Source organism: Budorcas taxicolor, chromosome 11, assembly GCF_023091745.1.
Source record: "Budorcas taxicolor isolate Tak-1 chromosome 11, Takin1.1, whole genome shotgun sequence".
NCBI classification, from domain to species: Eukaryota; Metazoa; Chordata; class Mammalia; order Artiodactyla; family Bovidae; genus Budorcas; species Budorcas taxicolor.
The window spans coordinates 124,292,512-124,315,134 of NC_068920.1; the positions used below are offsets into that span (position 1 = coordinate 124,292,512).

General features: G+C 42.3%; 1 protein-coding gene across 2 annotated transcripts in view; it reads left to right on the top strand.

The window, feature by feature from the left end:
- The window catches only part of MEIS1 (Meis homeobox 1), a 145,433-nt gene that overhangs the window by 30,903 nt on the left and 91,907 nt on the right, over nt 1-22,623 (top strand). The gene's annotated exons all lie outside the window — the stretch shown is intronic.

Here is a 22,623-nt window from a genome sequence, read left to right on the forward strand (position 1 = left end):
TTGTTTTCTAACAAACCGGGCTATGCAATTAGAACTGCAACGTCTGCAATGAATTGAACACCATTAGTTTGACAACGTGGAACTTTCTCTGGTGGTTCAGATGGTAAAGCATCCGCCTCCCATGCAGAAGTCCTGGGTCAAGAAGATTCCCCTAGAGAAGGGAATAATAGAAACAGGAAAGTCCTTTCTTGGGAGGCGGGTACGTGTATGCTGTTTGGACTGGGAATAACGTCTACACATAGAATTGTAAGCATTTGAGATATTTTATTGTTCAGAGAGAAGTTGCTGACATCATCACAACTCTAAGTCTAGTAAAAATGGAGCCTGGAATAGTAAACTTGTTCAGAGCTGAGACAGAAACAGGTAACCTCTGACCTCTGCCTTTTACTGCAGAATTATATGCAGCATAAATCCACAGGGCCTCTTTCCTTTCAAGTGTGGGTATGTATACATTATGGTGTCAACTGTTCACAGTGCTGTAGTTAAGGTGAGGTCAACATTTCCATAGAAAGCCCTACTTTCAGAATTCAGCTTGCACCATGAATTTTCGAAAGGTGTAAATGGAATCTCAATTCTTTCTGCTGTGCTCCAAAGTTGCTACATGGGGTCATAGCCTAGTGTTTTGTTTGTTTGTTTCTTTTTCTTTTTTTCATGTCTTGCTTTTTTAAAAAGAATATATCACCCAGCAGGCCCCTAGTTTAGCTGTTTAAAGGATGTAAACTGCTACAATGTATTTGAATTTAAAACAGAAAGATCCTCAGATAACAAAGATTTTCAGAGGGCAAGTACCCCATCCCAGTCTTCCCCTTTGATGCATCAGAACAAGGAATCAGGAATTTCTCGGGTTCATTTCTCCGTCAATGAGTGTTCTCCAAAGGCCACTTTAATAATGAATGTGATTGTAAGCCATATACCCCTCACATTACTGGAGTTTTCCATTCACATCGTTTCTCTTTCTGTTTTTTCATTTAAAACCCACCAGCTCATTTTTCCTTTTAATGCTTTTTCACATAAATTGTCTCATTCGAATGGAACCTGTGGAAAACAATCATGCAATCCTGGGCAGTAGATAGAACAGGTCTAGCCATTTGACAGATGAGGAACAGGAGGTTGGATGAGCTGGGCAGTTTGCTGAAGCTATGGTGCAGTGTCAGACCTGAAATTTCAGTTTCCTGATTATTTTTTTAAGACTCTTCTCATCATACCCTCTTTCTAGCAAAGAAGTAAAGTCACTTATTTCCATGGCCATCATGGGAAGGCTTTTGGTGCTGATCACACCTCCCCCCTTGACTCCCCCCACCAGCTGGACCACAGAGGTGGTAGGAGTCACACCTTGTGTGCCCCCTGCCCCTCCCCACAGGCTCTCCTGGGCAGTGCGATTTATTCCCTGCTAAATGCAGAATGATGCCTGGAAGTGTTGCTTCAACAACTTCTGTGCATTTCCATGCCAACCACGACCCTTCTTGGCTCTTTTTTTTTTTTTCATCCTTGGGACCTGTGAAGCTGGATCTTTGTGCAGCCTTCGGATTAGCTGTGCACCGTGGCTTTCCCATGTTCTCCTGTCTGCCTTTTCTGGCAGGCATGGATGTGTAAGCCGTGCCAGCATTTGGCCCGTAGTGCATGTCCTAAATAGTTATTTACACAGTTTGAGTCCATTTTAGTCAACTGGGTAAATAACAGCCCTCTTCAAAAGATTTATAAATCCATAAATATGTCTTTATACATACCCAATAGACAGAAATAACTCAATCTGTCAAGAACATATCTAGAGAGGTGTTTCCCCCACAGACGGGAGTAATACATATTTTAAAACTTTCTCTACTATATTATTTGTACTGCATTTCTTTTCCCCTTATTCGTTTTCAATGTTTGCCACTTTATTATGGCACCCAAGGTACAAAAAAAGAGGAAAAAATCCCCTAGGCTTTGGTCTTCTGTTAAACAACCTTGTCTGCAGTGCAAGGTAGGCATTTGACAGACTCTCACCGAGCCTTGTTCTTTCGGACTTTGAAAGTAAAGTAAAGAAAATCAGTCATCCAGGAAATCATAATGTTCAGACAGATTTCAAAATACATTAACAATTCCTAGTAAAGAGTTTCAGCAGTTTGAGGAATTTTGAGACCCTGATAATTAGACGAATGAGTGACTGTTGTGGTTGATAGAGGAGTTTTAGTCTACATTTTTACCTAAGCATAAACAATAATGTACAGAATCCAATGCTGATCATTCTGAAGAGAATATACATGAGGTATATAACCAAGAAAATGCCAGCGATATTCTTCTTTTGGGGGGATTTAGTGTTTATTCGTGATTTACTCAGAGGTAAAGAATCCACCTGCAATGCAGGAAACATGGGTTCAATCCCTGGGTCAGGAAGATTCCCCTGGAGGAGGAAATGGCAACCCACTTCAGTGTTCTTGCCTGGAGAATCCCTGTGGACAGAGGAGCCTGGCGGGCTACAGTCCTTGGGGTTGCAAAGAGTCGGACATGTCTGAAGTGAATGAACATGCATGCATGATTTATATAATATCTCTCTCCCCCAACTCAAATTATTTATCATGGCAACTCTTCTTATGGCATCTACATTCATTTCATATTAACACTCATGGTCCCTTGCAGGAAATTGATTCTTCAATAGCAAAGCACCTTTAAATGGGCATTTATAAGGAAGGCCTAACATCTGTATTTGGTTGGGGGTTTTAGCTGCTGTGGCTGCAACATTGATTTTTGTCTACTTTTTAACTTTCCTCAAAGCACTTCCAGAGATATGAGAGTGGATTCTTATTCTCGCCCTGTCAATGATTTGCTATTTTCCCATTTCAGAAGAGACAAAAGTAGAGCTCAGAAATCTTGAAATGAGTCACTGTCAGCCACCTCAGAATCTTGGTCTCTTGCCTTTATAACTGCTTTAGGATGTGGTGTTTTCAGGACATAAGATGAGGTGCACATTGGCAGATCCTGGGCTCCTTCATGTTTTTTTTTATCCTACTGGGTGCAGCTGCCCTACTGATCGTAATCAGGGCCTACTGTAGCAAGCATGTGGTTTGGACAGGAAGAACACCAAGCAAATCTGGTGCTCTCTTCATGGATTTTTTTCCCACTGCTCCCCTCGCCCTGGGGCTCCCCTGGTGGCTCAGATGGTAAAGAATCCTCTTGCAATGCTGGAGATCCGGGTTTGATCCCTGAGCTGGGAAGATCCCCTGTAGGAGGGCATGGCAACCCACCCCAGTATTCTTGCCTCAGGAATCCCCATGGACTGAGAAGTCTGGTGGTCTACAGTCCGTGGGGTCACACAGAATCAGACATGACTGAGCGACTAACCATAGCACAGCAAACCCCCACCGCTACCCCAGGGCTTGCAGAGCCACTCTGTAGCTCATAAGCAGCCTTAGCTGTGCTTACACGTTTTGAGTTTGGGCAAGTCTCCTTTTTGGGTTGAAAGTCAAGAGAGATGAATACATGATAGCAATGAAATAATAAAATAACCCACTATGGGCTGTCAGTCAGTGTAGGTATTTCATCACTCGTGTTGTGGAGAAGGTCACTGAGGTCCAGAGAGGCTGAGAGACTTACCCACAGTCACATCCTGGTTGGTGGTACAGCAAGGACTTGAACCCATGCAGTCTGACTCCAGAGCCCAAGCCACTATTTGACGTGATCCTGGGATGTTGCCTAGAAATGGGAAAACAGATCCTGCGAGGGCCATTCTCTCTGTTATCAATTCAAGGACTCTGCCTCCTAGTGCTTGCACTGGGCCTGGTCCTCTTGTCTGTAATCGGGTGATGAAGCTGTGAATCAAACAGAATCAGTGTTAGCTTCAGGGAGGTTCTACTCTGCTGGGGACTGAGAATCCAGTTTTGTGTGCTAAGTAGAAGGATGATTGAGCTCTTTACAGCAGAGCAGGATGATTGATATGATTAATTTGTATTATGTATGAAGAGCCTCCACCATTGCACTCATTCAAAGATTTATTGAATTGAGAAGAGGAGCCTAGAAAACAAGTAAGGACATTTCTCTCACAGAACATTTCCCACTTCAAGCTCATCTCATTTTCCTCTTTTGTGAGGAGAAAGAAAAAGTCTGATTTCTACATTGAAATTTCACGTGAAACATTTCAACCCTAAAGAACTTTGCTGGTCTCTAGAATTTTTCTAAAACCCGCTTATGAACTTCTTTGGGGGTCAGGGCTCAGATCAACAATGGTATCTTTGCTCCCACAAAAAAAATGCAAAATCAGGATGTTTCTTTAAAGAGGAACCATTGAGAAGCACTGCTATTTCTTTACAATAATGTGTCAGTAGTTGCCAGTGCCTCCCACTGCCCCTCCCCCCTGCACACCAGCTTTTGTAGGCGTTCCGGCAACCTATAGGCAGAAGGCAGTTCCATTTATTATTGAAGGGAATTTGGAGGCAGTCATTTCAGACCTGTGAAGCCAGCAGGCAGAGCTGGGTGAGAGCAGGGCGGTGGGCTGGGCGAGGGGTGGGGGGGTGGGGGGGCGGCGAGTGCATGGAGAGAGGGAGGTAGGGAAGGGCCACATTTTGTTCCAGATGACTAAGCAACGATTTATATACCCGCTCGCCTTTTTACATGAAGAAGAAAAGTAATAACAGCCCAAACCCGGGCATTTGAAACAGTCAGCTGTCTGATGAATAATGGGGTAGGTGGGAAGGAGCTCTCTGATTGGATGTCTTAATGAGCAATTTCGCACAGAGTTTGGGCTGCAGTTCCCCTTGACCTTTGCCCTTTATTGACCAAACTGACACTTCATTTTTCACATACTTCCAATTATGGCTTGGCTCAAGTATTGCCCTCCCTCCTTTATTTCTTTCCTATGGACAACTTGAGAGTAGTTGAGGCCACAGAAGATTTTTTAATTTGAAAAACTACTGTAGCAACTCAGGTTTAGGATATAATCTGTAATCTGCAGTTTTTCAGATGAAGACACAAAGTAAATACTGCTTGTTTTGAAACAGTTTTATTTTCCGTCTTTTTTTAATCCCAATTTATTTTAAAAACAAAATATTTATAATAATCTAAGCACCCTGGAAAGAAAGAAAAATGTCTAAAAAGAAGACTTTTTTTTTTTTGTCTGTTGGTCCAGGTGACTTAAATGATCTTATATTTGTTCACACTTACTTCTTAAGCCTTGTTCTTCTCCCAGAATGTCTTCTATTTCAATAACACTAGAATGCATTTTGCAAAATACACTTTGGTGAGAAAAGTAGAATATAATTGTGATCACAGGCCATAGCCCTTGGGCCACTGCTGCCCTGTGTCATGCTTCAGTTACATTTAATGTTGATTGCAAATTCAAGTGTGGTCTTTGCGTTCAGTGGCAGGCAGAACAGGAGAATGATTTCCTGATGGGAAAAGTCAGGTGTAAAAAAAGAAAGGGGAAGTTATTACACTCTGCAAATGCATGTTATCAAAAAGTTCCATATTACGAACTTATCAAATATGTTGAATTAGATGTATGGACAGAGAATTGTTTTTTCCCAAGAACACCCTGTACTCTAATCACCTTACCTTTTATTGACTCATCAAATGTGAGTAACTGTTTCCGTTCTCCATTTGCTTGGCTTCAAGCATCATGAAAGCAGGTTGTCTTTAAACAAAGAAAAATAACTGCATAATCTAAAAGGCATAACTGTTTATTTAGGGGCATGAACTTGTCCACGAGTGTTTTCACAGAAAGTGCATATTCTCACTAATACCAGGGGCACATCCTTAGTGAACATGGTCATTGTTTTTCATCTTAACTGAAAAATTCATTTGAAATTATTTACTCCCAGATCGATTTCCCTCTAACACAAAACTATGTGTTGCAAAATGGATGAAGTGTTACCTACTTTATTATGTAGCCCTGTGGCATATCCATGGCATATTTTTACTATAATATGGTAATAAAAGAATATGTAAAAGGCAGACAAAGGTTCTGTCTTTTTCTGTAAGGTGACCTCTGTTACCAAGTAACTGCTTTACTTATGAGCTTATTAAAAACTCAAAAAATGAGCTTTTCATACTTCAGAGGCATTGATGTGAAAATGAGCTGTCCTGTGAGTAGTTTTCTTGATCATTTTTAGAACAATTGATTAGCCAAAGAGCTCCTGTCATTAGTTGACATTGACTGATAGCAATTTGTCACAAGCTCTGAAGGTCAGCGAGACAGTTGGAGTTTCAGCCTGCCTTTGATTGACCTTTACAGAGTCCATCCTCATGTGATTGGATTTGAATGGGTCTGACCCTCGATTGGAAAAGACAGGACATTAGTCAACAGGCTCATTTCGTATATTTTCTGTTGATTGCTCATTTTTATTTATGTGTGAACTCAAGGTCTGGATAGCTTATCAAATTTTGTACTCTAGTTTTTGAAATTTAAGAAGTGTGATACTTGTTAAGTATGGCCTTAAAACCACAAGTCTGTGTTCCCTCTGGTTTGCAGTGTTACAGAACACTCTGTATGTGATGTAGACTTCGCTGCTGACACTTGCTATGTCACCTGTGCAGATACTGGGACTTCTGTTGCCTTTGAAATTGAAATTTTGATTTTGTTGTGTTGGTTTCTTAAGAAATACCAACTTCAGTGTGACTGGTAGGACTTCTGAAATTATACCCCAATTCTTTGACTTTCCAAGAATTAATGGTGTTGGTCTCTCAAGAGTCTTGTGATATTTTAAAATAAAAAATGAGTAGCGAAGAATTCTATGAATGATGATGTTATGTCAACTCATCATGAAGTCCTGCAAGCCAGAGGTATGAAAACATTTTAGAAAGGTGTCTTCTTTGCAATTTCACTTTGTCTTCTGAAGATTAGGGAAAGCTGTTCTGACTGTAGCAACGCTGGCCTCTCGGTTAGGGTGGGACCTGATGCTTTCTGTTGCAGTGGACCTGGAAGTTAATGGTTACTTCTTTCTTCCCAAAACCATGAAGTGTTCTTCAAAAACATATCTCGTATAGAAGAATATATTCCACATTTGTATTAACAACATGCATTTTATTGCCTTACGTAAATAATAAAAGGGTCACCTGTGCTTTCAAAACTCAAATATTAGTGTGTAATTATTTAATTCAGTTTCCAAATAAGGCCTTTATTTTCTCTTATTCTCATTCACTTTCCCTTTTCCTCTTGTCTCTGCATTGAGTTTTAAACTATAAGCAATAACTTGCTTTTCAAGTCCATCCTCCTAGGCATTTTAAGGTCACCACATACAGCCTGGCACAGCTGAAATATGTGTTTCAGTTTCTACTCTAGAAAATAAACCAGGAGAGAATCCATTGTCCCTGGTAGTGGATTCTTTACAAGGTGTCATTCTTGGCAAAGCTGCAATGAGGAAGTTAATTTTAGGGAAGCATCCATTTAATATAGCCCAAGGAGCTAAAAAGAGTTTAAAATTGTAATCACTTCTTGCAGATGAGCCAGAATATGATCGCAAGTTGTATTTAAGGGGAGAAATGTAAATTTATACATTTCAGTCAAGTCATTAGAAATAGATTAAGCACTTACTGTATGGAAGGTGCCCTGTGTGAGGCTATTAAATTGAGTAGGTCATAGTATTTGCCCTCAGGAAGCTCATGTGTGCTACCAAGAGCTTTAAGCCGACGGAGGTGAAATATTCACTAAATACTGAATATTCTTAGGAAGCTATGAGTGTATATATTTCACGACACACCAGTGACCCAGATACACTGAACTCTGTGGCAAAGGCTGTTGACTGAAACACAAAGTGGATGGGATTTGTCCTAACAGGCTGAGGGACACTTCCACCTTGATCCTCAGACTGCCATGTAAGCTCAGGATCTCTGGGCCCCTGTGAGGCCAACTGTGATCCATTGTCCCCTCTTGATAACTTGACCCAAGTGGCCACCAAGGGTCTCTGCTGTTTGAACCAGTGGGGTCATCATTGCTTTCTCAATCTTTATTCACATCAGCTGATTCATATTGATCTTCATCAGGGAATCTTGACACTTTGAAGGGGAGAAGAGCCCTTTGGCAGTTTGGTGAAGTCAATGGATCCCTTGTCAGTAATATTTTTATTAATGCACAAAATCAAATACAGAAGATTATGAGGGAAACTATATTGAAATCCAGTTATCAAAATATTTTAAAAAACAAGTTGTAACATAGCGATGTAAGTTTTTTGTTTTAATATGCATTAAATAACGAAATCTAGCAATAATTCTACTGTCTACCACATTCTTGAAATAGTGATGAATGTAAACAATGTCTTAAGATACTTATAACAACTATATTGGGATATGTTATTATGATTTCCATAGGTGACAAAGTCACAGGTCCTACTAATAGTTCTGTGATTTGTGCCTACCTAGATACATACTTGCCTGGAGAATCCTAGGGACGGGGGAGCCTGGTGGGCTGCCGTCTATGGGGTCGCAAAGAGTCGGACACGACTGAAGTGATTTAGCAGCAGATACGTACTTGAAATACTCATTCCAGTTAAAGTTTACTGAAAGTAAAAGATTAATTTTTTTCCCTCCCAAGTACTTAGATCTTCTGAATTCTAATCCATGGATCCCCTTGGGGAAGTCCAGGTTAAAAACTTCTATGTTAATACGTGTCATCTGTAGGAAATATTCTGTGAACCCCCAGATTGGAGGAAGTGACCCTCTTTTATGCTCTCAGGGTATCTTGTGTCTTGTCCTTTCTCATAAACATATGTGTGTATATATACAAAGACAAATACACACACACACATACATATATTTTTCAGGTCCATCCTCCTAGGTATTCTAAGTATGTGTGTGTGTGTGTGTGTGTGTGTGTGTGTGTGTGTGTAGGGGGCTTCCCTGATGGCTCAGTGGTAAAGAATCCGCCTGCAATGCAAGAGACATGAGTTCAATCCCTGAGTCAGGAAGATCCCCTGGAGAAGGAAATGGCAACCCACTCGAGTATTCTTGCCTGGGAAATCTCATGGACAGGGGAGCCTGGTGGCCTACAGTCCATGGGGTCATGAAAGAGTTAGACACGACTAAACAACAACAACAACATAAATTTTTGGCCACACCGTGCAACATGCAAGATCTTAGTTCCTCGAGCAGGGATCAAACCTGCACCCCTAGTCTTAACCATTGGTCCTCCAGGTAAGTGCCTCCTTTCTCATATATTGAAATGAAGCATTCATGCATCGGCCTCCCCAGGGGATGATGTCTTCTTCATCTTTAACTCTCCTGTGCCCAGCATAGTTATGGCACATGACCACTGATAGATAACTATTTGTTGGAGGATTGCGACCCCTCTCGTGCTTTCAAACTGTCTGCACTACGTCTCCCCAGGACTGATTTCTTCTGGGTACCAGGTGGCTAATCGCACATGATCCTCTCTGTCAAAATGTAAACAGATACCAAAGTCTTGCCTGTTCCCACCCCCAGAGAGTTGTTTTGACTGGGGCACTCAAGGAAAGATTCTATAGGTAGCTCTTTCAGAACTTGGTGGTAGACTGGGTTTGGGGATGTACCTTAAATCACAGCATCTGCCTAGTTGCTAGTTCTGCCTGCTCCTCCTCTTGAGTTCTATCCTCTGGGCCTGAATGGGTTTCCGACAGAAGATGGCTGGGGACTGGCTGCAGCATTTTGGTATCGTTTGAAGGACATTAAGGTAAGAGGTTAAGGATGAATTACAGGAGTAACTGCCACCCCTGGGAGAATGCTTTTATGCCTTGTGCTGTTCCCAGCAGCAGACATGATTCCATCCCCTGGGATGTGATATTTAGCTCTGCTCCTGAATTTATCTCTCTCCCTCATGACTGCTAGCACTAATTAAGGATAGTGGTGGAGGTTTTGGCTGTTGGCCTAGCAAAAACTAACCCAAACAGTAAATTTATGCCAAGCATTTTCCTTTAAAAGAGGTAGGCGTTGTCTCCCTTTTACATTGATTGGTCCCAGAAGTGTAGTTGATAAGTTGGGTTTTGCTCAAGTGTCTGGCTTTGTGGATTAGTTCAGTCTTGCAGATAATTTTCAGTAATTACTTAACCTAAAACATTCTGTTTGATTAGTACAATTATCTTTGGCCTTCCCTGTTTACCAATATCAACCCACGTGCATATCCCATCTAGACGAAACTCATCTTATTTCCTAACAAAGAATGGAAGAGGTAGAACTTCTCCTACCTATTCCCACATCAGGAGAAGAAGGGAACAAGGCTCTACCTAGAAAGTCAAAATTATCTTCAAAATTGTGTGTTTTTAAGAAAGAAGGAATTGAAGAGTCAATACAGAAAACACTGTATTTGCCAATAGGCTTGTGGCTAGATTTTTAGCATTTGATCAGTTCTCTCTCTTTCTAAACATTTTATTTGTTTTCTTTGAATCTTTCCTTGAGTGCTCCCTTTTACAATACACCTGTGACAGCAGGACAGGTAAGACCTTCACACCCTTTTGTACTTTGATAGCTTAGGTGAAAAGGATATATCTTAATTATACAATGTTTTTACCTATTTTCTTTTTCATTCTGTGAAAGGATTTAAGGAAGGAAGCAGAAATATATAGTATAAGATTCAAAAAAAGTAGATTAAAAAATTAGGATGAAAAGAAAATAAATAAGACGTCATTCTTAAGAGAGTATGGAACATTATGAATTATAGGCTCATGTCCAGTTTTTAGAAGTAGGCAGTTAAATTGGCTCTGAGCTTCCTAGCAGCCAAAATGAAGAGTGAAATCTAATTAGTTATGAGATTTAGAGCATCCTTGGATGTTGCTTAGAAGAATCTCTTTGACAGGCATTAGAACCCACATATCCTCACCCAGGTAATCCAGGAAGACGGCATAGGCTGACATCCTCACAGCACCTGTAGGACTCCTTTACATCTCTCCTAGCTCCCTAGCACAGTGCTGCAAATAGAGTAAGTGCTTGATCAATATCTGATTTATTGGTCTGGATGTCTGGACTTATATTCAGCCCATTCACATTTTAACTCCTTGGTATCTAAGCTAAGTCTGATTGCCGTGGCTGAAACAGATGACAGCTTGTCTTCATATGAACCGCAGTGCTGATTGTTTTGTGATACCATGAGTGTCTTTCCCAGTTTCCGTCACCCTCTTCAGACCATTTTATGGTGAGCCAGCTCCGTTCTCCAATCTTTTCTCCCTGTACCTGGGGACAGGGGTACAGGTGAGAATACTCTTGTCCTTCTGGTTGTTATCCTCTGAAACGAGGTAAATGGATCTGGAGAGATTCAGATAGAAAGTGATTCAGTCGTGTCCGACTCTTTGCGACCCCATGGACTGTAGCCTACCAGGCTCCTCCGTCCATGGAATTTTCCAGGCAAGAGTACTGGAGTGGGTTGCCATTTCCTTCCCCAGGGGAATCTTTCTGACCCAGGGATTGAACCCGGGTCTCCCCCATTGCAGGCAGACACTTTACCATCTGAGCCACCAGGAAAGTCCCAATTCAAGATTCAGATAAGTGATGGTTAAAATGGAGATGCTGAGGGACTGAGCTGGGATACTGGGATGGTAAGATATGGTGGCCACAGTCTTTATGATTTCATCCTGTAAAACTGGAGGGGATTGTGTGTTGTGAATATTTGATTTACCAAGTACTCAGAACATCTCCTCACATGAAAGGAATTCTCTTAGTACCAATAAAAGGTATTGTTTGATATTGTGAATTTTAAGCTGATGACAGTAATGCTCCCAAACCTAGAAAAGGTGAAGATAGAAGTAGTCCCATTCACCAACTTACTGAGTATTAATGGAATGTCCACTTGTACCAGCCCATTGCTAGATATGAGAATTGAGAATGAGAGAGGCTACTCCTGAAATCAAGACGCCAAACATCCAGTGTTGGAGCAGACAGTTCACACAAGGCAGGTTAAGTCTCACGGTTCAGTGGACTCAGTGTAATTTGGAAGCAGAGATGTGGCACCTAAGAAACTGGCAAAGATGCAGTGACTGCCTCTCCACAGCCTTCCACGGCAGGCAACAGTAATCCATCACAGTGCCCTTTCTCATTGAATGAGACTTGGATGTTTGTCCATCTCAGCACTCCAGGCAACCACTGCCACCACCCCCAGAGTTAGCCCTAAGAGCATCTACTTGCATTCCCAGTCTCCTACCCAGCTTCCTCAAGGGGCAGCTTGGTATGGAAACTTGATGGAAACTTAATGTGGATGGAGAAGTAGAAGGGCATACGAGGCACAGACATTAGTTTGTGTAGTGGCATGAAGGAAAGAGAAAGCGTGCCACTGTAGCTGGGGTGTGAGCACAGAACAGGGGAAAGGGAAGTCTGAGGTGAGGCCAACAGGCAGCAGGACCAGGCCGCGAAGGGTCATATACATTGCCTTGGGAGTTGGGAGTTGGCTGGGAATTGGGGAGCCACTGAAAACGTTAGTGTTGTGTCTTGGGCAGATCTGAGTGAAGGAGGGATGCGTCGGGGGGAAGGTTGGGACCAGCACTTCTCATATTCAGGAAGACTGGGCTTGTGGGTTGAGTCAGAAGGAGGAGGCTCTAGAGGACTTTTGAGGAGGAGGCTGGACCAGACTGAGTGGTTGAGGGGTAGAGGAGCTCAGAAGGGCTGGAAGCAGGCCAGGTCTCAGAACACTGCTCTCTAGACCACAGGTCCTTCCAGCACATTCCCTGTCTTCTCAGGGGAGCCTCCCTGAGAGAAGGTCATTGTGGCATATGGCTTCTCCCCCACACCCTGGCTGCACGTTCTTCCCACCCTTTCTGAGGGCAGCTCCTGGAAGCCTGGCCACCACCCTCTGCCGCCCTGCTTTCCCGCGGAGAAGGCTCTGGCTCCATGGTGACCAGGGGCTGCCTGGAAAGGAAGAGGCCAGCCAAGCTATCATGGGAATTTGGTGACTCATTTCGTCAGTTTACTGCTCTGAACATGAGGTGACTTCCCCCTTTGCTTGACAGCTGATTGATGAGCATTTCCTCGGAGTGGATGCTTTGTTTCACAAGCCTCCGTGTTCATGGACTCTCAGTGGGTGCTAATCCTGTCTTTCCCCTTCCCAGACTGCTGAGTTTTCTTTTTATGTAGAATCTTCAAATTACCTGCCCACGACTTAATCAATTCCAGGTTGGAAAATAGTATGCTCTTAACACTTGCTGATACAACTCCATTCTGTCCACTTTTTGCCAGAACGTTGAAGAATCCAGGATACTGTTTTTTAATACGGAAACAGTATTTCCTTGACTCCCAATCTGTCACCTGGTCCTTAGTGTGTCTACATTGAAAGTTGTCCTTTAAAATAGTGTACCTCATTTTGGGCGTCCAGAATTTTGTTTGGCTGTTAGTTTTCACTTTCTTTCCCAGGATGTAGGTTTGTGTATTTTTAGAAAGATTGCCCATTACTTTGTTTCCAGATGTCCTGATGTTCTTGATAGGAAAGGAATCAGCTTTGGAAAACATTAATTGCTCCACTAAATGATGGAATGTTAATAAAAGCTACATAGCAAGGAGTGGAAGCATTCCTTTGAGGTTCCAAGAATATTCCTTATTTTTCATAAGTGAGGTGGAGGCAGTAGACAGGTTCTATGGGTCAGATCATCATCCTAGACCATGGCTGTGGTCCTTAGGGTTAGTTTCCACATTTCAGGCAGAGGCAGTCGGTTTAACATGCCTTACTTTGCATCTGGAACAGATTCTATTTTTAATCTGTAGGTTGAATGTGGCGTGGAGCCATGTGCTGCCCAGTTCCAAATGCATAACTCCTGTTGCTATCAGTGAGTTTCTTGATGGATTGGAAAGAAGTATGTATTCCAGATCTTTCTCTGCCTTTGTAGAATTAAAGATGCTGAACAAATCCTAGCCCTTTTCAAGTTAAAACGAAATGTTTTCTAAGGTAGCAACCATGCTGGCTTAAAGGAATCATGCAACAATTCCAAATAGACACACACAGAGAACCGTAGAATTGGTTTTCAGGCAGAGAGAGGCAACTGGGCTCAGGAACCTTGGTGGCAAACAGAGTAAAGGACATGGCTGTATTGAACTACACAAAATTGCTTTTAAATAGAAGAGATAAGAGGAGAAAACCTTTTCTTTGAACGGTACTCTACTCGTGAGAATGCACACATTATTGTTGGTGAGCAATGCTAACAAATGCCCTCCTGTACTTCCTCACTCTTATTACCCAGTGGTGGGAGTGGTATGGCAATGTTCGCTCAGAATTGACTGATGTTTGCATCTATAAATAAATGTACTCAAATCATAATTGTTATAACAGGATTGTTTGATTACCTGGCTGTGGCCTTGTTCTGAGATAGCTTTTGGATCACCTGTTCATTGGGAACATTTGACAGACCTGTGTTTATTACCCAATTGAATGTCAGTAGCAATTGCAGCTAAAGATAAACAAAAATGCAAGTACTTGTTGACCTTGACTTTTTTCCATAAGAGATTGGACTTGATGGCTCTATTGCTGTTGAGCTGATAAGGGTTATAAACAGTAGTTTAAGGAAAATGTTTTATTCCCAGAGGAAAATACCCTGTTTGCTGTGGGAAATGGCAATAGCCGTGTATACCCTTTGCCAGATTTCCTTAATTCACCTTTATTTGGCCTGTGGGAAAAGAATGTGGGTGAGGGGAAACTTTTTATGGCTTTAATATATATTTGAATAGACTGTTATAACTTGTGAATGGTGTAGTTTGCAGATTACAATTTTAGAAGAAGCCAGTGATGCTTTTGTGATTTATGATACTTAGTAACATGATTTCTTTGGAAAACATCACATTAATATAATCTTGTGTTTCAGAGATGCAGTGCTTGTAAAAATACAATATGGTGCCCAAATGGTCTTTCAGATTCTAATTAAAAACATAAAAATATTGTTGGTTAGTAATCTCACTAGGGGCAAAGAAAGAGAAAATGGGCCTGGTGAATATATTGACATGGGGCACTACTAAAGGACACTGGGGGATGTGGCAATCAGCGCTTTTCTTCAGGCACAAGTCTTATTAAGTTCCAGATTTGAATCAAGACACTTTGGGCCATTAAGAATTCCCCGTTTCTTGGTGAGGCATAAAGCCTCGGTGACTTGTCCTATTTGCTCTTAAAAAATCCCACTGCATTTTCCTTTTGAGAAGAGGTGCTTTGGCTCAATGCCACTGGCTGCAACTTTTGCTCTTAAAATGTTGTTTTGATGCATACTGTAGTGATGGCTGAATTGATTTCTGTGTATAAACGGTGGCCTAGATTCTTGCCCTGTGGAAATCCATGGAATTAAGAACTGTGGGTTCCCGGAGTGATAAGAGGTAAGCGAATGATTAGATATGCATGCAGGGAAAAAATGGAGATGCTTGTAGAATGGAAATAAGGGTCTATATAATTTGCAAGTTTAATGTAAATGTAAGCCACTAATACAACTAATAATTTAATGCTAATATGTGAGAGTAAGTAAATGTAATTCTAATCATTTCCTATTTGGTGTGTTCTCAAAGAATCCTGAGCAAAAATACATTGCACTGAACTATTTTCCCAGCTACCGAGATGAAAGACTGTCTACTGACAACTGTGGCCCTTATGAAATCTCTGAGATACCAGTGAGTCAAATTTCTTTCTAGATAGAAGTTGTGGGACAGTTTAAGATGGCAGAATCTTAGCCAGAGTTTCTTGCAGAGACACTTAGAATACTTGCAGAGACACTTAGGCCTAGGGGACTGATCCACCATGGCCTTGTAGGTAGTGAGTTCAGTTCAGTCACTCAGTCATGTCCGACTCTGCAGCCCCATGGGCTGCAGCACAACAGGCCTCCCTGTCCATCACCAACTCCCGGAGCTTGCTCAAATTCATGTCTATTGAGTCAGTGATGCCATCCAGCCGTCTCATCCTCTGTCGTCCCCTTCTCCTCCCACCTTCAATCTTCCCCAGCATCAGGGTCTTTTCCAATGAGTCAGTTCTTCGCATCAGATGGCCAAAGTATTGGAGTTTCAGCTTCAGCATCAGTCTTTCCAATGAATATTCAGGACTGATTTCCTTCAGGATAGACTGGTTGGATCTCCTTGCAGTCCAAGGGACTCTCAAGAGTCTTCTCCAATACCACAGTTCAAAAGATCAATTCTTTGACACTCAGCTTTCTTTATAGTCCAACTCTCACATCCATACATGACTACTGGAAAAACCATATCTTTGTAAGTAGTCACTGGTATTATTTAATAACAGAAGATATTATTCTAAATATATTGTAAATATTTGACCTTATATTCCATCTATCAAAGTACAGATTTCCTTGTGATGATATCTCCAGTAAGTTTTGGATACACTTTTGGGAGAAGAGGTCCTTTGAATGAAATTTTAAAATATAATGAAAAAAGGTCATGCCATAGATAACCAGCGGGGAATTTTGTGCTGTCTTAAAAAAAAGAAAGAAACAAACAAACAAAATAAACAGCAATGGTAGAGCAGAAGAGTTCCCTTGCTAGTCCTCTTGCTAGGCCCTGTCTCTTTCCTTGTGAATTTCTTGGGAGAATCACTGCTTGCTGACTTCCACTTCTCCATGAAACTTTTGTGAAGAACAGTGGAAATCTTTGCACTGACAGATGCCATTGAGGATTATTCTGATGTCTATTACCTGGTGGATGAAATTAGGAAGTTTATTTCTGACATGGCCACAAACCCTTCCCTGTGACAGAAAGACTATAACCTAAAATCTCTGTAAACACACCCACACTCCTTTAGGATTACTGGTGATTCTCTGGTTGACACATTAGAAATGGGCAGAGGTGAGTGTGTGCCTGGGGGATCCTGGCCTCTGGCAGCAGGAGGGCTCAGGGACTCTCTGTTAAGCCTCCTCTGGGCTGCATGAGGGGAGCTTTCTACATCCTTCCTCGTAGTTGCTGAAGGATGTGGCAAGGACATGAATTGTGTGTGGCTGGCTTTCTGTCCTGCTTCTAGGAAAGACTTCTGTGTTTATCTGCATTTTTCTGAGCACCAGTTGGCTTTGTAGCCGCCTCCCAGGCCACTTTGTGGGAAAGCTTTCTTTATGGTGGGTGACGTGGCATTTCTTGTCACTTCCTCAAATTCCTTCCCGCTGCCTATCAGCATCGCTCTGGACTTATCTGGGTTGAGCTTCAGCCAGCCAGAGCTAATCCTGGTTCCTATTTCAGAGGGGCAGAGTAACAGCAATGACGCTGCCATTTCTTGGCTTGTGACCTGGGGTGCTGGTGTGGGGAGCAGAGAAAAGAGGTGCAAGAATTGGGGCCCATGGGCTTGCTTTTCAGACCTGGTACCTGGAGTCTCCTCTGTCCTGTCATCACTCTTTCTTCTCCCAAATGCCGACAATATTGTTGATCTCAGTGTGCACTTGAATGCAACTTTTCCAACTGTAACCTCAAGAAATAAAGGGTAACTTTGCCTGAACTTACTCTCATCCCATCTGCTGAGGTCAGCCCTGATGATTTTGAGCCCCTCGGAGAAAGTCTTATAAACTGGGATTTAGAGGATCAGAAACAGGTGTCTCTTTTGTTCTGATCCTCCATTATTTAACAAATGTTTATTGAAAACCTATTATGGGTCACATATAATGTGGAATTGGAGAAGGAAATGGCAACCACTTCAGTACTCTTGCCTGGAAAATCCCATGGATGGAGGAGCCTGGTAGGCTACAGTCCACGGGGTCGAAAAGAGTCGGACACAGCTGAGCGACTTCACTTTCTTTCTGTAGTTCCTTTTGGGGTAAGTAGGATGGAGAATCCCATGGACAGAGGGGCCTGGTGGGCTGCAGTCTATGAGACTGCAAAGAGTCGGACACAGCTAAGCAACTGACACACACACACAATGTGGGATCATGGGAAGGAAAAATCTAACAAAGAGCATTTTTTTTTTTCTGATTTTCAATTTATGAAACGTGTCTACCTATCTCAGTTTGTGAGTCTTGACCACTAATGCTATAGTAATCTTATAAAATCTCCACGTCTCCATTTTATAGACGAGAATTGCCTCTCACAGGCTGTAGGTGGGAAATACCAGAACCAGAATCTACCAGGTTTTCAACTCTGACACCTTTCTTTTGTACCAAGTTAAGAAGTAACCTAATAACTGGTATCTTCTTGGTCCACGTATTTCTGAAATGTATTCATCATATCTCTCATTGAGAAGAGAGAAGAGAGAATAAAATTAGGGAGGATTTCTAGCAGGAAGTGATCAGACACTATTTCATTCGTTATTCACTCACTCACTCATTCATTCATTCACAGAGCACTAGACACTGTGCTAAATCCCGGGACAACAAAGATGAATAAGACCATTCCTGCCTTCAGGGAATTTACAGTCCAGTGTTTGTCTCTCCCCTCACTTTTTTCTTTTTAATATTTATTTATTAATTTTTTGTTTATTTGGCTGCATCAGGCCTTAGTTGTGGCTCAAGGCATCTTTGCTGTGTCATATGAGATCTTTTGTTGTGGCGCATGGATTCTCTAGTTGTGGAGCACAGGCACTGGAGTGTGCAGGCTTCAGTACTTGCAGTGTGCAGGCTTTTAGTTGCCCCAAGGCATATGGGGTCTTAGATCCCAGACCAGGATCAAACCTGCATCCCCTGCATTGCAAGGCAGATTCTCATCCACTGGACCATCAGTGAAGTCCCTCCCCTCACTTCTGAGTTAAGAAATATCTGGGACAAGCATATTTCCTGATGCTGTCCACTTAGGAGTTACTAACACATTCATCCAACTTGGTTGATCAGTTCAGTTCAGTTGCTCAGTCGTGTCTGACTCTTTGCGACCCCATGAACCGCAGCACGCCAGGCTTCCTTGTCCATCACCAGCTAACTCCCAGAGCTTACTCAGACTCAGGTCCATCAAGTCGGAGATGCTGTCCAACCATCTCATCCTCTGTCATCCCCTTCTCCTCCCGCCTTCAGTCTTTCCCAACATCAGGGTCTTTTCCAATGAATCAGTTCTTCACATCAGGTGGCCAAAGTATTGGTTGATGCTGTTGATTAACTTTCAGCCATGAGGGGGGTTCAGTATGTCATTAGACCCGAAGAGTAGTGGTCTCTTCTCATGGAAAAAATGACTTTATCTTCTTTGGGTAGAAGAGTAGCCTAAACACGTACAACATGTGGGTGATATTAACATCTACTTATTGGGTTGTTGGTGAGATTAAACAAGTTGATATATAGAACTGAGAACAGTGCCTGGCACATAGTAAACATTATGTCTGTATTAGCTGCTATCATCATCGTGATCTGGTTAGTACTGGCGCTGATTTCTGAGTTTGAGTGATGACATAATAGGGGATGGAGACTCGAGTACTATTCCCAAGTGTGTCTTTCCTTTACAGCACAAAGCGTTTGTTTGCCTTGGTGTCAGGACAGGGAGCCCTCTACACTTGGTGGGCCACTGAAATTGCCACCTATACGAGAATCCCTTCTATTGTTCATCACTCTCAAATGCCTTGTCATAAATCTGTCACTTTTACCTTTGGAAGTGATGAGGAGGAAGTGAATGAGGAAGAAGAGATTTAGATTGCAGATGATACCTTTCTCACCTCAGACTTTCAGCCCACTGGATTCTTTTAAACCCAGCTAGTGAGCTTCCCTGGTGGCTCAGAGGTTAAAGCGTCTGCCTGGAATGTGGGAGACCTGGGTTCGATCCCTGGGTTGGGAAGATCCCCTGGAGAAGGAAATGGCAACCCACTCCAGTACTCTTGCCTGGAGAATCCCATGGAGGGAGGAGCCTGGTAGGCTACAGTCCATGGGGTCACAAAGAGTCGGACACGACTGAGCGACTCAGGGAAGGGAAGTGCTATTTCTACACCACATATTGAGGTGTCTGAGAAAAGTGAGGTTTGCTGTGGGCAGTCAGGATGACATGTTGCATGGCGTACCTCTTGTTGATGGTTCAGTTGAGGTAGATTCAGAGCTCTCTGAAGACCTGGCTGAAACTTCCTCCCTGCAGTCCTGTTAGAATGGGGAATGTATTTGCCCAGTAACACAATTTCTTCTAGCATCTCTAGTCTCACATTGTGACATTAATCTTTGGTCTTTGATGAAGCTATTGGGCAGTATCAGGCCTTTGAATTTCAGAATGTCTTGTTATCAGTGAAGTTTAAAATACAAGAAGATAATCCTTTGCATTATAGATAAATTTCACCAAATGTTATATAGAGCTTGAGGACTAGCTTTATAGTAATTGCAGTTGGTAAAATAAGGTGCAAAGCATCCCTTGCCTATTAATACTGAATAGGAAATTGTGATTCTGGGAAGTTCAGTTCAGTTCACTCACTCCGTCGTGTCCGACTCTTTGTGACCCCATGAATCGCAGCACAACAGGCCTCCCTGTCCATCACCAACTCCCAGAGTTCACCCAAACTCATGTGCATGGAGTTGGTGATGCCATCCAGCCATCTCATCCTCGGTCGTCCCCTTCTCCTCCTGCCCCCAATCCCTCCCAGCATCATGGTCTTCTCCAATGAGTCAAACTCTTCGCATGAGGTGGCCAAAGTATTGGAGTTTCAGCCTCAGCATCAGTCCTTCCAATGAACACCAAGGACTGGTCTCCTTCAGGATGGGCTGGTTAGATCTCCTTGCAGTCCAAGGGACTCTCAAGAGTCTTCTCCAACACCACAGTTCAAAAGCATCAATTCTTCGGCACTCAGCTTTCTTCACAGTTCAACTCTCACATCCATACATGACCACTGGAAAAGCCATAGCCTTGACTAGACGGATCTTTGTTGGCAAAGTAATATCTCTGCTTTTTAATGTGCTATCTAGGTTGGTCATAACTTTCCTTCCAAGGAGTAAACATCTTTTAATTTCCTGGCTGCAGTCACCATCTGCAGTGATTTTGGAGCCCCAAAAAATAAAGTCTGACACTGTTTCCATTGTTTCCTCATCTATATCCCATGAAGTGATGGGACCAGATGCTATGATCTTCGTTTTCTGAATGTTGAGCTCTAAGCCAACTTTTTCGCTCTCCTCTTTCACTTTCATCAAGAGGCTTTTTAGTTCCTCTTCACTTTCTGCCATAAGGGTGGTGTCATCTGCATATCTGAGGTTATTGATATTTCTCCCGGCAATCTTGATTCCACCTTGTGCTGGGAAGTTGCAGGGAGGCCAAACCAGATTTACAGGCAGGTCTTTATTTGTTTATAGCAAATCAACTTTACTGCTTCTTTTGCCTACTGGTGGTGTCAGCTGCCCGCTCTCCATCTCCCGCACCTCGTTTTAATCGTCTCTTCTTGCTCTTCTGTGTATGTACCATGTTGTAGCCTAGATATGATGAGACCAGAAAGGCTATTTCCCACGGTGACTATTTTAATTTTTTTCAATCCACTTTCTCAGGACACACTAAGATCCTTGAAATTTTTTTTAAATTTTTAACTGAAATGCAGTTGATACACAATCTTGTATTAGTTTCAAGTGTACAGCAAAGTGATTCAGACATACTTATCTACATGTGTGTGTGTGTGTGTCCAGTTGCTTCAGGAGTGTCCAACTCTGTGACCCCATGGACCATAGCCCACCAGGCTCCTCTGTCCATGAGATTTTCCCAGCAAGAATGCTGGAGTGGGTTACCATACCCTCCTCCAGGGGATCTCCCCAACCCAGGGGTTGAACCCACGTCTCTGTGTCTCCTGCACTGCAGGATTCTTTACAGCTTGAGCCATCAGGGAAGCTGATATATGTGTATATATATATATTTTTTTTTTCCAAGATTAATTCCATTTTCAATTATAAGATATTGAATATAGTTCCTTGTGCTATACAGTAGGTCCTTGTTGCTTATATATTTTCTGTATAGTAGTTAGTGTCAGTTACTCTCAGACTCCTGATTTATCCCTTCCCTACCCCTGTCTTTCTCCTTTGGTAACTATAAGTTTGTATTTCTATGTCTGTGGATCTGTTTCGTATCTAGATTCATTTGTATTATTTTAAAATTCTGCGTCTAAGTGATATCATAGTATTTGTCTTTCTCTATTAGTTGCAAACCCATCCCCTGTCAAGAGAATAGAGGTGGTTTCCTAACAACCAACATGATCCTGTTCTTTTTTTTAAAATTTGTTTACTTTTATAGCTGGTTGAGGCCTTCATTGCGGCATGAGGGCTTTCTCAGTTGTGGAGAGCAGAGGCGACTCTTCGCTATGCTGCACGGGCTTCTTATTGCGGTGGCTTCTCTCATTGCAGAGCTATGGTGCACAGGCTTCGCTGCTCCACAGCATGTGGAATCTTCCTGGACCAGAGATCAAACCTGTGTCCCCTGCATTGGCAGGCGGATTCTTAACCACTGGACTACCAGGGAACTTCCTTTTAAAGAGAGGAGTTTCTTATATGTGTGATGCTGACTCTATTCTGTTGTAGCACAGTTCAGTGACAAGTTTGAGGGACCCTCACTCCAAAGCTAGGGATGTCACATAGAAAATGGAAAATACAGGGCAGGACTTGTGGCTCATTGTTTTGAGATTTTTCCCCACATGTTATTTGTTAACATTCTTTCTGACTTTATATTAAGAATATTGTCATGTGTACCAAAAGCCAGAATGAATAGCATAGTAAATACCCATAACTCACCATTCCCTTTCAACAGTTGTTAACATTTGGCAATACTTGCTCTGTGTACATAGATAAACACACACATGTGTAATGGTGCTATATATTCCTCTTCAGTATAGAAAGACTATTTAAGGAACTGTATATCTCTGGGATTTGAATACATTAGTGATACCTACAT